Raw genomic sequence first — 18,953 nt, 5'->3', positions numbered from 1 at the left:
CTACAATATCAGGAGGAAGGATGGGACTAGGACTTTTGCCTGGGTAGAAGAGAACTAGGACAACTATCACCTGCCAAAAGCTAGCTGTGACAGGAGCAGTAAGCAAAGGAATGGTGGTGAGGAAAGAAGGTAAGTGAGGTAATGGAGAAGGAGGGTACATATTCCTATCTGTATGTGTATGTACATGTAGACACATGGAAAATCCCAGTTATAAAATGAACTAGGGATACAGCTGAAGGCCTTAGAAGTTCCCTGTTAGATCAGGTTCAAGGTGGGATTAATATAGATTGGAAACCCTAGGTCATCACCAGGGAAACGGTGGCAGGAAGGACCACCCAATGTCCCACACAGAAGCAAGTGACAGCCCAACAGGAAGTATGATAGTCTTCCCCACTCCCACCATCCTAGTTCCTTAACTTTTTTTTTTTTTTTTTGGCCAGTCCTGGGACTTGGACTCTGGGCCTGAGCACTGTCCCTGGCTTCTTTTTGCTCAAGGCTAGCACTCTGCCACTTGAGCCACAGTGCCACTTCTGGCCATTTTCTGTATATGTGGTGCTGGGGAATCGAACCCAGGGCCTCATGTATATGAGGCAGGCACTCTTGCCACTAGGCCATATCCCCAGCCCCTAGTTCCTTAACTTTTAAACAACCAATCATCAAAAGGAACAAAACATAAAATTCCATTTTGTATATGTACCACATTTTCCTGATCCATTCGTCTACTGAGGGGCATCTGGGTTGGTCCCAAATTCTTGCTATGACAAATTGTGCTGCGATGAACATTGTTGTGCTGGTGGCTTTAGTGTGTTCTTGTTTGTGGTATTTTGGGTAGATGCCCAAAAGTGGGGCTGCTGGGTCATAGGGGAGCTCTGTGTTTAGCCTTCCGAGGAATCTCCATACCGCTTTCCAGAGTGGCTGAACCAGTTTACAATCCCACCGATAATGAAGTAGGGTTCCCTTGAAACATGGACTCTATGGTCTCCCTCATAGAGAATAATTAGCACAAGTTTAGGCTAGTCACAGCAGAGGATCACAAGAACCCAATAGCTATACCCTTATGAACACATAGGATGATGCTAAGTGAAATGAACTCCATGTTATGGAAACGACTGTTATATCACTGTTGTAATTACTTTCAACATGCGATGTGAAACCATAGCTTCTATTATTGATAATCCTCTGTATGCCCTTCCTGTGGTCGTTACCTTCACTATCTCTGTATCTTATCTGAGTACACTGGAAACCGTGTATACAGGTATTAGAACTAGGAAACTGTAAGGGAATACCAAAATCGAGAGACATGGTAAAAAAGACAAACGATTACAAAAGCAATACTTGCAAAACTGTTTAGTGTAAATCTACTGAACAACTCATGGGAGGAAAGGGAAAGGGGGAGGGGGGAGGGGGGAATGAGGGAGGAGGTAACAAACAGTACAAGAAATGTATCCAATGCCTAAAGTATGAAACTGTAACCGCTCTGTATATCAGTTTGACAATAAAAAGAAAAGGAAGAAAACACAAAACTTAAGGCAAAGGAGGAGAAGGGGTGGAGGGGGAGAAAAAACAAGCATTCTCATGCTAATATCCTTCACACACAAAGATCTGGAATTCTCCAGAAATTAGAGAAGGCTAGGTGTGGGGAATTAGAGAAGGAGATAAAAACTTCCTCCAGCCTGAAAAAAAGTATCACATCACAGAACTAGAGGAGAGTTTCATTAGACTCTAAAAACAGAGGTGTGATTACTATTTCCAGTTTCTCCATCACAATAATATACAAACCAAGGCAAGACTCACAGATTCCCTTGGCCCTGGCCTCAGTACAATGTATCTACATTACTGATTCTGGGCCATTTGATCTAGGTATTTTTTTAGGATCATGTCATATAGAGTTACATACTCATTCCACAGCTCTGTACATGATAAGCTGAAAGTGGATGAATTCTTTTTTTTCATTAAACTCTGTCACAATGAGGGGACAGTCCTCCTCGTGGGGATGTTTAGCTATTTTAGAAACCAATTTGGCCTTATAATCTAGAAATCTGGTCCAGAAACAGAGCTTCACTCTCAAACGGTTTTTAGCTTTGCAACTGTCTCTTCCTGAATAGGTAAAAGTTGTTCCCATTGTCTACCCTGAGAATCAGGAGCTGTACCCACATTTAAACTCTGTTACATTTCTGGGTCAGCAGTCAGACCTCGTTTGTCTTTCAATAATGTCCACTAGCTGCTGGTTGTGTTTTTGCATCCCATTGGTTCCTTGAAAGGTCTCTTCACATTCATCCAACCTTCACTTCTTGTGAAACCATCCAGACCATTGTGGATATTGGTGAGAAGAATGGAGTCAGGGACAGGTAGAATCATGTCTAAGTGGATGAGTTTAGTCATGGATATCTAGGATTGGTTCCTTAAACTATCAGGTTCTAACAATTTCTTTGGGAAAATAATTGTCACCAAGTCTTCCACTTCATTTGTGCTAAACTCGCTGAAATGATCAACCTTGAGCTTCACTTCCTGATCCACCTCCAGCAATGAGGCCATCAAGGCCTAGCGACTGGAAAAAAAAAAAAAAGTAGCTTAAAGTGAAGCGTGTAGCTCGTGGTACAGCCCATGCTTACTGAGTAAAAGGTTCTCAGATCAAACACTAGTACCACCAAGAAAAAAATGTATTTAAAACAAACTTGCAAAAAGTTAAACAAATGGTAAATAACAGTATACATTAATCAGATTCACTTCTTACTAATGTTTAACCCATTTGCTGGGTTTCCTCTCTTTACATATATTTATATACATATGTGTATGCGATGTATGTGATAGATAGAGATAGAGATAGCCTAGCCCACAGATATACATACATCAAATAAATGTACGTAATATTTTACAAGACATTTCATACATTATGGATGGATACCTCATTCCATGTATCAAAAGAATATTTAATGAGGACTTCAGGGAAGACGTCGGAGGAGCAGCAGAGCCCTAGCTGAGCTTCCTCCAACATCGCAGTTTTCCCACCTCATAGAAACTTTTACTCCTAGAAAGACAGCCCAAGTAAGTTCTAACTGTACAGGGATTCTGGCCAGGAAGGAAAAATCGACTTTGCTGGTCTGAAAACACAGATTTGAGCTCCAGGCGGTGTCCCGCTGCCATGCTAGTGCTGGTGCCTGGCACAGCAACCCGCACTCCACGTGGCTAAAGCACACAGTGCAGACCAGGGAGAAATCCTCCAGACGGCGGCAGACACATGCAGATTGCAGGCTGAGCACGGACGGGCTGAAATTGCAGAGAAAGCGTGAGTACCCCACGAAAGACATTCTCACTCATGCCCACAGAGCAGTTTCTGGAAGGTAGCCCTTCCCCCAACGCCAGAGAAAAGCGCCATCTTTGACACTGGTGTAGGGTCAGACCAGACTGGAACTAAAGCAGGCCTGGGGAAAGCAAGGACAAAGAAGCCATCTTTGAAAAGGGCAAGAGGGACCAATCAGTGAGAGCCAGTTCCACCCAGGAGAATACCCCCTGCCCAGGCAGGAGGCTCGTCCTGAATCGAGGCTTAGCCAGAGGTGCCCTGCCCTGCCCGCCAGAATTTCTAAATTAAAGCGAAAGCAGCGAGCAGCTACTGGAGGCATGGAACTCCCAGATGGGGGAGCAAACAGTTCCCAAGACAGATCAATGGTCCCGTCACAGAGGAAGCTCAATTCCCAGCCCTAAAGGCAGCTGAATTCCATAGCCACCTCCACTCAGGAGGCCGCCCCACCCAGGAGGGAGGAGCCTCCCCCAGGTGAGCAACTCTCAGCAGGGTAAACCAGGCCAGAGGTGCCTCGCCCTGCTGAGTCCACAGCCTATTCAAAGCCAGGCGTTAAAGGCAGCAGCCCCACAGGAGACGGAGGAGCCACGGTTCCCAAGACTGCTCACGTCCCCATCTACAGTGGACGCCCAAGGCCTACCTGCAAGCTGTGCGAACCACAGAGACCCAGGATTTCACCAACAGGGGAGGAGGGTCAGAACAGATCTACCCCCTGCAAACTGAAAGCAAGTCAAACCAGCCAAGCAGCAAAATAGACTGCAGACCATCCCAAGGAAACCAGAGACTGTAGAAAGACCGCCCAAACAAGAAAGACTCCATGTTTTTTCTTCTCAAACATTTTTTAAGCTTTTTATTAATTTTTTTTTATTTTTTCACTTCTAAATGTCTTTTTTTTTGTTTTCCATTTTTACCTGTTTGTTTTATCAAGATTTTTTTTTTTGGTTGTTCGTTTTTCTGGTTTTTTCCTTTTTATTTTTTAAAAATAATTTTTCTCTGTTTTGTGCATCTGCCTTTCAGTATTTTTTCTTTATTTCTCTCTTTGCATTCCCTTTCTTTAAAAATTACTTCCCTCTGAATAACACCTCCACCCTTTTCTGCTAACTCTCCATTGTCTATCATTTTAACCTTGTTCTTTCTACTGATTCTACTCTTCTCCACATTTCCATGACACTGAAACTAAACCAAAACCATCAACTTCCCCTTATATTTTACTCTATTCTCTTTACTACCTCTAACTTACCCTCCTGACTTACTTCCAGAACCTCCAGATTCCATTGACTCCTGGTTATTGGATAGAGGGTATCCCTGCTTCATCCGAGTGAATCAAAGGGGTTCATAGAAAAAGCCAGTCCTAAAAGAACTTAATATAAGAACAAGAATTGCTCATAGGGTTGTAACAGTAAATAAGTAACTACTGAATACAGGGCTCAGGACTGGTTGTTATATCAAAATTGTATTCTTTAGGAACACCAAATCTAATTTTATATATAGGTATACAAGGTATCTGTATATAATAGTGAACTTCTAAGATTTACACAACAGTGCTTGGTAAGGTCTGCTTTGGGTCTTAAATGGTGCTCACAGGTGCTTGTAGATTGGCACTCCCAATCCAAATGGGCAGAAGAAACACAAGAAAGATGGCAAACAATGGGGTCTTATCTCCCACTCAAAACAAGCAGGAAGCAGAGCAGTCAATCCAAGACATAGAAGAGAACCCTCAAAATGCTCTACAAAGTCTACTGATAAACATGATAAATGAAAAGTTTGAATCAATACAGCAATCCTTCCATAAAGTAATAGACGACTTCATGGCCTTGACAAATAGAAAGATACATGAAATTCAAGAGTCAAATGAAAAGATAGCTACCCAGCTAAAAGATTTGAGAGACAACACTCAAAATCAAATTAATGAAGTTAATGAAGTAAAGAAGTCCGTGCAGGACCTAAGAGATGACATGGAAATCATCAGGAAAGACCAGTCAGAAGGAAAAGAGATTTGAAATCAAGTAGCTAGCCTACAGTCCTGACTAACTGAAGCAGAGGATCGAATCACAGGAGCTGAAGATTCCCTAGAATCTATGGAGACAGATCAAAAATCAATACAAGGGCTGGGGATATAGCCTAGTGGCAAGAGTGCCTGCCTCAGATACACGAGGCCCTAGGTTCGATTCCCCAGCACCACATATACAGAAAACGGCCAGAAGCGGCGCTGTGGCTCAAGTGGCAGAGTGTTAGCCTTGAGCAAAGAGAAGCCAGGGACAGTGCTCAGGCCCTGAGGTCCAAGGCCCAGGACTGGCCAAAAAAAAAAAAAAAAAATCAATACAAAACCAATCCAATCGACAAAACAGATTACTCCAGGAGCTCCAAGACACAATCAGGAAGCCCAATTTAAGGATAATAGGTATTGAGGAAAACCTGGAGAAAGAAGTTAATGGAATAGGCAACCTATTTAACAGAATATTAGCCGAGAACTTCCCAAATATCTGGAAGCATAGGCCTATACAGATACAAGAAGCATTTAGAACCCCAAACCGACCAGACCAGAATAGGACATCCCACCGCCATATTGGGATCAAAACAGGATCAATAGAGTCCAAGGACAGAATCCTTAAAGCTGTTAGGGAGAAGAAAACAATCACATATAAAGGAAAAGCAATCAGAATTACCCCAGACTTCTCAGCAGAGACCATGAAAGCAAGGAGAGCCTGGAATGAGGTATGCCAAACCCTAAATAAAAATAACTACCAACCAAGAATAGTGTACTGAACTAAACTCTCATTCATAGCCAAAGGTCAAATAAAAGTCTTCCACAGTAAGGAAAAACTGAAACAATATATCTCTACCAAACCAGCTTTACAGAAAATCCTCAAAGATGTACTATACAGGGAAAATAATCAAGATCCCAAACAGACAGAGAAATGAACCCTAAATAGTAAACCAGAATATCAGATCAAGAAATGGGAAGACACAGCTTTTAACAAGATAGTGATAATGAAAGGAACAAATGATCATCTCTCAATCCTAACTCTCAACATTAATGGTCTTAATTCTCCAATCAAATGACATCGACTCATAAGTTGGATCAAAAATCAAGATCCATCTTTCTGCTGCCTCCAAGAGACACATCTATCCAGCAAAAGTAAACATCTTCTAAAAGTGAAAGGCTGGAATCAAACCTACCAAACAAATGGCCCCCATAAGCAGGCCGGAGTTGCAATCCTAGAATTAGACAAAATTGACTTAAAATTAAAAAAGGTAAGAAGAGACAAAGAAGGTTACTACATACTAATAAAGGGATATATAACCATCCTAAATATCTACACACCAAATACATGAGCACCCAACTTCATCAAAAAAAACACTACTGAATCTAAAAACACTCATAGACACAAAGACATTGATAGTTGCGGACTTTAACACTCCACTGTCACCTCTGGACAGATCAACACGCCAAAAACTGAACAAAGAAACCACAGAACTAAACAATTCCAGAGACCAACTAGACTTAACCAACATCTACTGAATATTCCACCCAGTAACAACAGAATATACATTCTTCTCAGCAGCACATGGAACATTCTCCAAAATAGATCACATCTTAGGGCACAAAGCAAATCTGTACAAATTCAGAAGTATCAAATCCATTCCCTGCATTCTCTCAGACTACAATGGAATAAAATTAGAACTTAACTCAAACAGCCACCACAGAAAATTCCACAATTCATGGATACTAAACAACACATTGCTGAACCATCAGTGGGTCATTGAAGAAATTAAAATAGAAATTCAAATGTTTATGGAATTCAACCAAGATGAGGACACCAAGTACCAGCTCCTTTGGGACACATCAAAGGCAGTACTCAGAGGAAAATTTATATCTCTGAGTGCATACACCAGCAAACTGGAGAAACATCAACTCAATAATTTAAGGTAGCACCTTAATTTCCTTGAAAGAGAAGAACAAGCCAAACCCCAAGTCAATAGATGGAAGCAAATAATTAAAATCAAATCAGAGTTAAATCAATTAGAGACAAAAAAAAAAAATCGAAAGAATCAACAAAACAAAGAGTTGGTTCTTTGAAAATATCAACAAGATAGACAGACCCATAGCAAACCTGACCAAAAAACTAAGGCAGCACACTCAAATAAACAAGATCAGAGATGAAACAGGTAACATCACCACAGAAACAACCAAAATTCAAAACACAATAAGCACAATAAACACAATAATAACACTATTTTGCAAACCTTTATGCCAAAAAATTTGAGAACTTGGAAGAAATGGATTATTTCCTAGAAAAAATTGATATCCCCAAACTCAACCATGAAGATTTAAACCTCGTGAACAGACCCATATCCAGCATTGAAATAGGAATGGCAATAAGTGGTCTCCCATCCAAGAAAAGCCCAGGTCCAGATGGATTCACAGCAGAATTCTACAAGGCCTTCAAAACAGAACTCACACCAATATTACTCAAACTCTTCAATGAACTTGAAAGAGAACATTCACTACCAGATACATTCAATGAAGCCAGTATAACCCTCATCCCAAAACCAGGCAGGGACTCATCACGAAAAGAGAACTATAGACCGATTACCCTGATGAACATAGATGCAAAAATTCTCAACAAAATTCTGGCCACGCGATGTCAACATGTCATCAAAAAAATCATACACCACGATCAAACTGGATTCAATCCCAGGGATGCAAAGTTGGTTCAATATACGCAAATCAATTAATGTAATCCACCACCTCAACCGGAGCAAGGTAAAGATCCACATGGTTATATTACTGGATGCATAAAAAGTGTTCGATAAAATCCAGCACCCATTTATGCTAAAAGCCCTGGAAACACTGGGATTCCAGGGAACATTCCTGAATATAATCAAGGCATTTTATCACAAACCAACAGCATAACTCTAAATGGTGAAAAACTAAAGCCATTCCCTTTAAAATCAGGAGCAAGACAGGGATGTCCACTCTCTCTCCTTCTCTTCAACACAGTTCAACCAGAATTCCTAGCCAGAGCAATTAGGCAAGAAGAAAATATAAAGGGGAGCCAAATAGGAAAAGATGAAGTTAAACTTTCTCTCTTCGCAGATGACATGATCCTATACCTAAAGAACCCCATAGACTCTACCCCCAAGCTACTAGAGTTGATCCAAAACTTTGGCAAAGTTGCAGGATATAAAATAAACCCTCAAAAATCAATGGCATTTCTATATGCTAATGACCCAAACACTGAGGCTGAAATCTGGAAAGCAACACCTTTTGCAATAGCCTCAAAAAACATAAAATACCTAGGAATAACCTTAACCAAAGAAGTGAAAGACCTCTATGAGGAGAACTTTAAAAACATGAAAAACAAAATTAAGGCAGATTTAAGGAAATGGAAAAACCTCCCATGCTCCTGGATTGGGAGGATTAATATAATCAAAATGGCAATATTGCCAAAGGCTATCTACAAATTCAATGCAATACCCATTAATATCCCAACACCATATTTTTTAATGAAATAGAGGAAGCAATCCAGAAATTCATATGGAACAATAAAAGACCCAGAATAGCAAAAACAATCCTAAGCAGAAAGAACACTGCTGGAGGAATTACAATACCCAACTTTAAGCTGTATTATAAAGCTATAGTAATAAAAAGAGCTTGGTATTGGCACCGGAACAGGCCTGAAGACCAATGGAACAGAATTGAAGACTGAGAAATGAACCCACAGAACTATGCCTACTTGATCTTTGATAAAGGAGCTAAAAAAAATAGGATGGAAGAAAGATAGCCTCTTTAACAAATGGTGCTGGCAAAACTGGTTCAACACGTGCAACAAACTAAAACTAGATCCTTATATATATATCATCCTGCACCAAAATCAATTCCAAATGGATCAAAGACCTTGAAATCAAAACAGATACCCTGAAAACACTAAAGGAAGGAGTAAGAGAAACAGTTGGGCTCCTTGGCACAGGACAGAACTTCCTTAACAAAGACCCATAAAGGCTACAAATCAAAGAAAGATTGGACAAATGGGACTGCATACAACTGCAGAGCTTCTGCACGGCAAGGGACATAGCTTGCAAGATAAACAGAAAGCCCACAGATTGGGAAAAGATCTTTACCGGCCATACAATGGACAAAGTCCTCATATCTAAAATATATGCAGAACTAAAAAAAATTACATTCCTTCAAACAAGTCCTCAATGAACCCCTAGCCCCCTCATCAAGTGGGCTAAAGACTTAAAAAGAGACTTCTCTGAGGAGGAAATTAGAATAGTCAAGAGACATATGAAAAAGTGCTCTACATCACTGGCCATAAAAGAAATGCAAATCAAAACAACATTGAGGGCTGGGGATATAGCCTAGTGGCAAGAGTGCCTGCCTCGGATACACGAGGCCCTAGGTTCGATTCCCCAGCACCACATATACAGAAAACGGCCAGAAGCGGCGCTGTGGCTCAAGTGGCAGAGTGCTAGCCTTGAGCGGGAAGAAGCCAGGGACAGTGCTCAGGCCCTGAGTCCAAGGCCCAGGACTGGCAAAAAAAAAAAAAAAAAAAAAAAAAAAAAAACAACATTGAGATTCCATCTCACCCCAGTAAGAATGTCCTATATCAAGAAAACCAACAATAACAATTGTTGAAGGGGATGTGGCCAAAAGGGAACCCTACTTCATTGTTGGTGGGAATGTAAACTGGTTCAGCCACTCTGGCAAGCAGTACGGAGATTCCTCAGAAGGCTAAACATAGAGCTCCACTATGACCCAGCAGCCCCACTTTTGGGTATCTATCCAAAAGACCATAAACAAAATTACACTAAAGCCACCAGCACAACAATGTTCATCGCAGCACAATTTGTCATTGCTAGAATCTGGAACCAACCAAGATGCCCCTCAGTAGACGAATGGATCAGGAAAATGTGGTACATATACACAATGAAATTTTATGCCTCTATCAGAATGACATTGCCCCATTTGTAAGGAAATGGAAGGACTTAGAAAAAATTATACTAAGTGAAGTGAGCCAGACCCAAAGAAACATGGACTCTATGGTCTCCCTTATAGGGAATAATTAGTACAGGTTTAGGCTAGTCACAGCAGAGGATCACAAGAGCCCAATAGCTATACCCTTATGAACACATAAGATGATGCTGAGTGAAATGAACTCCATGTTATGGAAATGATTGTTATATCACTGTTGTAACTACTGTCAATGTGTAACTGTAGCTTCTATTATTGATGATCCTCTTGTATCCCCTTCCTGTGGTTGTACCTACACTATCTCTGTATCTTATCTGAGTATATTGGAAACCATGTATACTGGTAAACAGTGGTATATAGGCTAAAAAATACAAACAACTCCAAAAGCAATACTTGCAAAACTGTTTGGTGTAAATGAACTGAACAACTCATGGGGGGAAAGGGAAAGGGGGAGGGGGGAATGAGGGACGAGGTAACAAACAGTACAGGAAAATGTATCCAATGCCTAACATATGAAACTGTAACCTCTCTGTACATCAGTTTGATAATAAAAATTTGGAAAAAAATAAAGATTTTTTAGTTAAAAAAAGAATACTTAATAAGATTAATACTTAATATTATCTTCCAGTAACATTAACATAGTTATAATTTTTATTTAGTTGTACAGTTATAAATTTTTAAAAATAATTATCCATATTCATGTAGTATAAGTTGTGCTTTTCCTGTTATTATGATTATTATTTTTGTCAGTTGTGGGGCTTAAACTCAGAGCTTGGACATTGTCCTAAGCCTTTTTGTCCTCAAGGCTAGTGCTCTTTCATTTGAGCCACAGTGCCATTTCTGGTTTTTGAGTAGTTAATTGGAGGTAAGAGTCTCACTGATACATTTCTGCTCCAGTTGGCTTCTAACTGTGATCCTCAGATCTCAGTCTTGTGAATAGCTAGAATTACAGGCTACTGGCACCTGGCTGTTTTTCTTGTTTTTACATCTCCATTACAAGGGCAGTCTAGACTTTCCTATTGTGTTTGGTTGTGTGTCTTCAATCTCTTCTAATTTGGAATAATATTTCATCCTTTCCTTTTTATGACTTGGCTTCATTTGAAGAATATACCTATTATTCCAGTTTTATGAACCCCTGCTTTCACTTTTGTGATGAAGTTTCTCTTGCTCAAATATTAAGGGATGTTTTTGCATTTGTGAGTCCTGGAGAACTCAAGGCTATCAAGACTAGTTTGTTACAAACAACAATATAGGAATATCAGGAAAGCAGAGCTATATGGAGAGATATTTCTGAAAATACAGACCTTCTGTTATCAAGAGAAGGTAGATGAGAGGAAGCTGGCTTGAAGCAGAGTTTGTTTGTAAATGAGACAAAGGAGAAGCTATGTATGCAGGACAAGACAAATAATGGTCTGGTATGTCTGGTAAGCTTTCATCATAAGGAAAAGCAAGGATTGGGTGTCTGGGGTGAAGGTGGATTCATCAACCCCAATGGATAAACAAAGCCAACAATGTGAGGTCTGACTTCCTGCCTAGATATGCATCAGAGCCATGATCTGTCTACATTACTGGATCCCAGGAGTATGCCACTGTCCAGTTTCCCTACATGGAGCCAGAGTCTCATGGATTTTCCTGACCTTGCTGCACCGGCACTGCAATCCTCCCAATCTCAGCCTCCCTTGTAGCTCAGAATAAGAGACATGAAGGAATCTCATGAACTTTTCTGCCCTGGCTAGCTTTGAATTGCAATCCTCTGGTCCTCAACATCCCATGTAGCTAGGATTACAGGTTTGAACCACCAGAGACTGGTTCTAACTAAAGAAGTCTTAAGAGTTTTAATGGTTAAGTGAGTAGATAACATGAAAGAATAAAACAGATATATTGTACAATATCCACCAAGATAACATCTTATTTAAATATATATGAACAAATGCGAATTTTTGTGAAAAGTTAAAATGTAGATGGAAAAAAGCTCATAAATCTTTCATGGTAGCCATAAATGTGATTCAAAGCAAAAGGCTATGCCAAATGAAAATTGTCATCCTAATTAGAAGACCCATGATGTTAAGGTGAAGCCTACTCCTCAAATTAGGATAAGTCTGGTTGTGTGGGCTGTTGTCATGCACAATTGCTCTGTAAAACTGATGCAAAACTACATGGGACAGGGGAGGCAGAATGAGGAGGCTGCAGTGTTAGGGTGGGGTTGTTTTGAAAGCCAGATTAGGGGAGAAAGAAATATTAAAAGCATGTTGAAGATGTTTTCTGTGGAAGTTCCTTGTCTCCCTTTTTCCCCCCCTTGGATTCTGTTGATATGAACTACTGTGCTCTTTACAGGTTTTTGGTAAGCATGGAACTTTTTGAAGAATGTGAGGGGGTCTTGTGCTCAAGGTTTCTGTTTCTGTGCAGGTAAAAAAGCACTGTGTGTTTGGGAAGCTGTAGTTGAGGGCAGAGTAGAACTTGTAAGTCCCTGAGCATGCAAGGCTTTCAAAAATTATGTATTATCCAAAGGGAGATAGAATGATTAAAATACTGAGGTATAGTGAACAGGTGCAGTGAAGGGATCTAAAGGATGCCAGATGGATGTACAGATTAGCATATGTGGGTGATGGGGGAGGGTTGTGAGTTCATTTCCTTTATGTTGTTCTCTCCTCCACCAGCCTTAAGAATCTTTGTTGTTTGCTAAGGCTCTGTGATGTGGGCTTGGAACTGTGTGTAATTTAGAATGTGTACTCTGTGTCCAGATTCTGATGTGGATCTTCTTCTTTGACCTGGGAGCCATATCACAGCAGACTAAACTCCAACTTGACTTCCTGTGTGTTCCTGTTGCTGACTTTCTGTATCTGTTTCTCCTGTCTCTGTGCTAACAGAAGAGGAATCTGTATTTCAAAATATTCTAGAAACAGAGTGACAGGTAATAAATAAAATTAGAGCTGCTCAGAGAGAGTAGATCTTCTTGTATAACATATGTATTTAATGCCATAAATTTCCCTTTAAACTACTTTTGCTGCATCCAACACATATTTATAAGTTGCAATATATTTTATTTACTTTTACATATTAGCCTATCAAAATTTGTTTTGATCAATGAGTTAATAACGCTATGTTTAATCTCAGATCATTTTGAGATTTTTCCAACTACCTTTCTATTACTGATTTCTATTTTAACACCTTTTTGGTCTAAATGCATATTTTGTATGGCTACTGCTCTTTTATATTTGTTAAGGTGTAGCTTATGGGCCAAATGTGTCATATCCTGGGAATGTACCACTTGAGCTTGGGGAAACTGTGTATTCTGCTATGCTTGGGGGCTTATTTTATAATATTAATGATGTCCAAGTTATTTAGTGTGCCATTTCAGGCTTTGTCCTCATGATGTTTAACCTGATGGACCTGTCAATTTTGAACAGAAAGCTGTTGAAGCTTCTAACAGTAGCAGTGGATTAATCTATTTCCTTTTGTATTTCTACCAGTTTGTCATATATTTTGACAATGTTATTAGATATATACACAAAGATTTTCATGTGTTGTTGGATAATTGAACCCTTTGTTATTATGTGATGCTTTTATTCCTGGCAACGTTTCTTATTCTTAAGTTTGCTGTGTTTGAAATTAATACTACTGTATCTGTTCTCTTTTGATTCATGGCAATATTTCCTCAGTCATTTTCTGTCATTTGTCTCTATATTTAAAATGTGTGTCTTCAAAACAACATGCACATGGGTCTTCCCTTCTTTATTTTTGTTGTGGCTTCAGGCATGTACCCCAAACTTTTTTGCTTTTTCAGATACAATCTTACATATTTGCCTAGGCTGGCCCTCAGAGTGAGATCCTCATACCTTCACCTCCTATGTTGCTACAACTACAAGTGTGCCATACCTCTCTTCTTCTTTGCGATAAGGTCTTCCCCAACTTCCAAATTAGCCTTTGTGATTCTCCTATCTCTGCCTCCCAAGTATCTGGGATTATATGCATGAGTCACTGTATATGAGTCGTAGATCTTATTTATGTATATCTACTCTGACATGCTGCCTTTTAATTAGTAAATTCAAACCATTCAAATTTAAAGCAATAAACATGATTTATTGATTTATATACAAGATTTATATATTAGGAATATTATATCATATATTCATTGTACCTAATCTTTCTTTTTTATCTTCCTTTTTTTCTCCCTTATGTTATCTTCAACAGGAATTTTGCTTTATTTTATTTGGATAACTTTATCTATATATGACAAACACCCAGTATGTTGTTACTATTATGTCAACTAAAGATAGTAAATAGAATCACTTTACCTTCACTGATTCTTGTACTGGTAACTTTATATTCTTTGCATAGGTCTGAGCTATTGTTTTTCTTCTCCCTAGAGCTTCTTTTAACAATTCTTTCAGGGAAGTTCTGCTGATGATGTTTTGTGTGTGAACGTTTCTACATTTCCTGCACTTTATGTGAGTGTGGTTTGTCTGTGTATGTGCGCACTCATGTCCACACAGCATGCCAGTACAGTAATAATATTTGAACTCAGGGCTTAGGAACTGTTCCTTAGTTTTGTTGCTCCAGGCTTGCACTCTACCTCTTGAGTTTTTTTTGATGGTTAATCGGACATAAAAGTCTCACATATTTTCCACCTGGGACTGGCCTTGAACCAGGATCCTCAGATGTCAGCCTGATGAGTAGCTAGGATTATAGCTGTGAGACCCTGGCACCTAGCAATGTTTCTCTTTTTTCAGAGAGGCCTTGGTTTCAGTGATAAAACATGTGGTCATACTACTTTGTAGGAGCTTAGGAGGTAGCCTTGAGGTTTGGGTTTTTTTTTGAAAGTTATTAATGGTGTCCAGTAATAGGAGCTATTAGTGGTAGAATTTATGTTCGTTTCTTTAGGAGCTAGATTATGTTTAATATCTATTATAGTTATAACTATCAGAGTTTCAAATTTCTTCTACTGCCCAGGTTTTTGTCTCTTCTGGTGCTTTAGTTTTCCACAAGATGACTTCTTAAGTAGAGCAGTCATGTGAAAACTCATGCTGTGTTTAAATCTCCTACTTCTATGCTCCTGTGTCCCTGAGCTGTGGTGTTCATCTGTGACTCTAGTCTTTCCTGAATCGTAGGTAAGATAGGATGGGTAGAAGAGGTTGGGGATAGATAACTTTCCTTCTCCCGTATGACATAACACCTAGTGTTGATGTCTTCTTTTAAGGAGACTTCTGTTACAGAGAATAATTGGGGTCTATTTGAAAATGGTTCCTTTTCCTCTCTTACTGATAGAAATGTGAAGTTTTTCTCCATGAGTCTATGCTGTGAAGGCCTGAAGGGGGTCCTGCAGAAAAAAATAATAAAATGTAGCAAACTGTGTAAGATTATAACCTATGGGATATTCTCACTCAAATGATAGTTCACAAACATCCCTTAGCAATTCATCTAAATGTCCATTTAAATATCCTTTTCAGTTTACAATTCCATTGGATTTTGCTCCAGGTAAGGTATTCTAATTATACTTTTCTGTGAAGATGTTAGAGGTGGTTTTATCTGTGAGCTTCATTCTCTGATGGCACTAAAAAAGTATTTTTTTTTCACTTTCGTTTCCTATCATTGAAGCAAGAACTGTCTTCTCATAGGAAGTTTCCTGTCCATCTTCTCACACTGCTAGATGACTTTTGGTTGGCTCAGAGAGACCTCAGAGAAAGAAGGCTAGGAAAGACCAGGGGATCACTCTCCTACAAGAAGAGGCCAGGCAGGGCTAGAGATTCAAGTAGTGCTAATGTTTAATTCACAGCTGAAGCTCACAGCCAACCAGTTGGGGTACAGGAGGTTCCAATCACCACTTCAATGATTCTGAATTGGCTTAGTTACAAATTACAAGTGCTCTAAAGGGGAACCGACTCTTCCTAACACTTGATCCCATGTCCCATTCTATGTCAAGTATCCTTTCCCCAAGCCCTCCTCCAAGTTAGGCAAATCTGGAGAGGAGAGACTTCTGACTAAACTTCTAAACTAAACTTCAACTATGAACTCAAGTCCTTCTTTCATATTCTCAAAGAAAGAAAAATTCAAATATCTGAGCATCTTATAAAATTAATCAAAGAAAGGAATAAGCTTCTATTATTTAAAATGGGGAATAATATTGTTCTTAGATAATGGATGTCAGTATTTCCTAAGAGTAGCTAGAGAAGTGAATCCCATCAACAGTTGTTGTTTTTTTTTTTTTCTTCTCAGCATCAGGGAAGAGCCAAGAAAAGAAAAGAAAGGTAGGAAATTTAAAGGTAAAATGCAGCCTGTTTCACCTACCATCTCAAAAGTGAAATGTCATTCTATGAGGTCCTAGATTGATGGTCTCTGAAGATATCATTTTTTTTTTGTTTTGTTTTGATGGTCATGGGGCTTGGACTCGGGGCCTAGATGCTGTCCTTGAGCTTTTTTTTTGTTTTTTTGGCCAGTCCTGGGGCTTGGACTCAGGGCCTGAGCACTGTCCCTGGGTTCTTTTTGCTCAAGGCTAGCACTCTGCCACTTGAGCCACAGCGCCACTTCTGGCCATTTTCTGTATATGTGGTGCTGGGGAATCGAACCCAGGGCCTCATGTATATGAGGCAGGCACTCTTGCCGCTAGGCCATATCCCCAGCCCCTGTCCTTGAGCTTTTTGTGTTCAAGGCTAGCTCTCTACCAAGTTGAGCCACAGTGCTACTTCTAGTTTTCTTTCATTGGAGATATGAGTCTCATGTATTTTCCTTCCTGGGCTGGCTTTGAACAGCAATCCTCAGATCTCAGCCTCCTGAGCAGCTATAGGTGGAGGTGTAAGCCACTGATGCCCAGGCAAGAATATCAGCTTTTAAGCAGTGTCTCTCAGGAAATAAAGCCTGTAGAAGAGAAATAAGGAGGAAAGGAAGTCGAACTAGACACACTTCTCCATCTGGATTCTTGCCCAGTCACAGGCATGATGGACCTGAACAGTAGGAGCTGGTTAAGAGGAGAATGCAGGACCTGGCAAGGAAAGTTTAGTGGTTGCTTTGAAGTCACAACTCCTGGGTTCTATGCTTTATTTCTGAGTGCTTGGATTCATTTCTGGGGTAACCATTGATGTCTGTGTTTTCTGTGGTGGTTTTGAGCATCAGATGGAAATGAAGCCATGTGAAGTATGTGAACCTTCCTAGTGTTATTGTTGCCAGGTACAGCAGCTCATGCTTGTCAAGCCAGCTACTTAGTCAAAAGTTGATCCCATCTCAAAAAAACAAACAAACAAACAACCACACCAAAAAACCAAAAAACAACTGAGTGTGGTGGCACTCTCCTATCATCCCAACTATGTGGGAAATATAAATAGAATAATCACTGACTAGGCCACCATGGACCAAAATATATGACCCTATTTCAAAAAACAAACAAACAAAAAACATAGCCAAAAGGCTGTGAGTATGACTCAGGTGATAGTGCTCCTGCCTAGCCAACACGAAACAGAGTTCAAAATCACCAGAAGAATCTTGTCCCCTCATTCTTGGTGTTTTCAGATTGAAATATCCTATGGGATTCCTATAAATGAACTCATGTATGTTTCTACTTTCCTTATGTATACTACTTTCCTGGCTGTTTAGGTCAGAGAACTTGCCAGAAAGAAGCAGAGCAGGAGAGAAAGCTTCTTTATGTTCTGAAAAGGTGATTAGTCTTTTTTTTTTGTCTTTCCTGGCTCTTTGTTTTATATTTCCTGTGTATCCTGGGGATTCAGTGTTGCTTGTCCTAGTTATAAGAGGGGTGGCCATAGGAAAAGGTATGTGAAGGACGGTCCTGAAGAGAGCCTATAGAAAATTGAGAGAGAATGAATATGGGACAAAGTAAAGAAGATCTCAGGCTTCACTCTACTAGGCTACCATGCCCCCCATTCTTAGTGTACTATTTGGCTACCTACAGCTTTGTGTTTTCTCTCTTGCAGCCAGCCCTCTAGGCCTGTATCATGATACCACCTTTTTCAGCAACTACTATGTGCAGACCCCATTCATGAGGTACGTAATAAAACAACTGCTGATGTCAATCATTTGCTTTGATAGGCATTCATGTCCTCTGACCACTGCTTACTCAGAAATCCCTCCTGGAGACCTAATGCTAGCATCTCTGCCTGAGCTTTCTTCACTTTTCCCTCCCATCCTCTCACTTTTGCTAGATCATGCTCAGCTGAAATTCTTTCATCTTCACTACTGTGTAACTGACACTCTACCACAAGAGCTTATATCTCCCCTTGATCCCAAATTTCCCACTCCAATTGCATGCACCTCCCTCTTTCAACACATCATACTCAGAGAGAAGATTCTATTCTCTAACCATGGGCCATTTTGTTTCTGGTAGGTAGTATTGCTGGGTGTTCATTTATGTCCCAACGATCAAAGGCAAGGAGTATTGCAACATGGAAATTTCTCAGTTCTCTTGGTGGGAAGCTCATAAGAAGAACACATTCCTCCCAAGATTAGCACACTATGATTTTCAGCAAGAAAATGCTTCCCTCCAACTACCAGATTCCTGTTTCTGGGGACACACTAATGCATCACACATGGAGAACAGACAAATTCCCATTCTTGGCTTTAACATACAGGAACTCTTAAAGAGACAAAAAAAGAAGAAAATTATTTTTGAAATTTTGGAAAAGGCAAAAAAGGAGGATGGACCAGTTTTGGAACAAAAGTGGTCAGAATATC

General features: G+C 39.9%; 1 pseudogene; it reads right to left on the bottom strand.

The window, feature by feature from the left end:
- Positions 1–1,814: 1,814 nt before the first annotated feature.
- Positions 1,815–2,635, bottom strand: LOC125355266 (annotated as a pseudogene).
- Between the last annotated feature and the right edge of the window lie 16,318 nt (positions 2,636–18,953).

Source organism: Perognathus longimembris, chromosome 1 (genome assembly GCF_023159225.1).
Source record: "Perognathus longimembris pacificus isolate PPM17 chromosome 1, ASM2315922v1, whole genome shotgun sequence".
NCBI lineage: Eukaryota > Metazoa > Chordata > Mammalia > Rodentia > Heteromyidae > Perognathus > Perognathus longimembris.
This window is presented reverse-complemented; position numbering and strand designations above follow the sequence as displayed.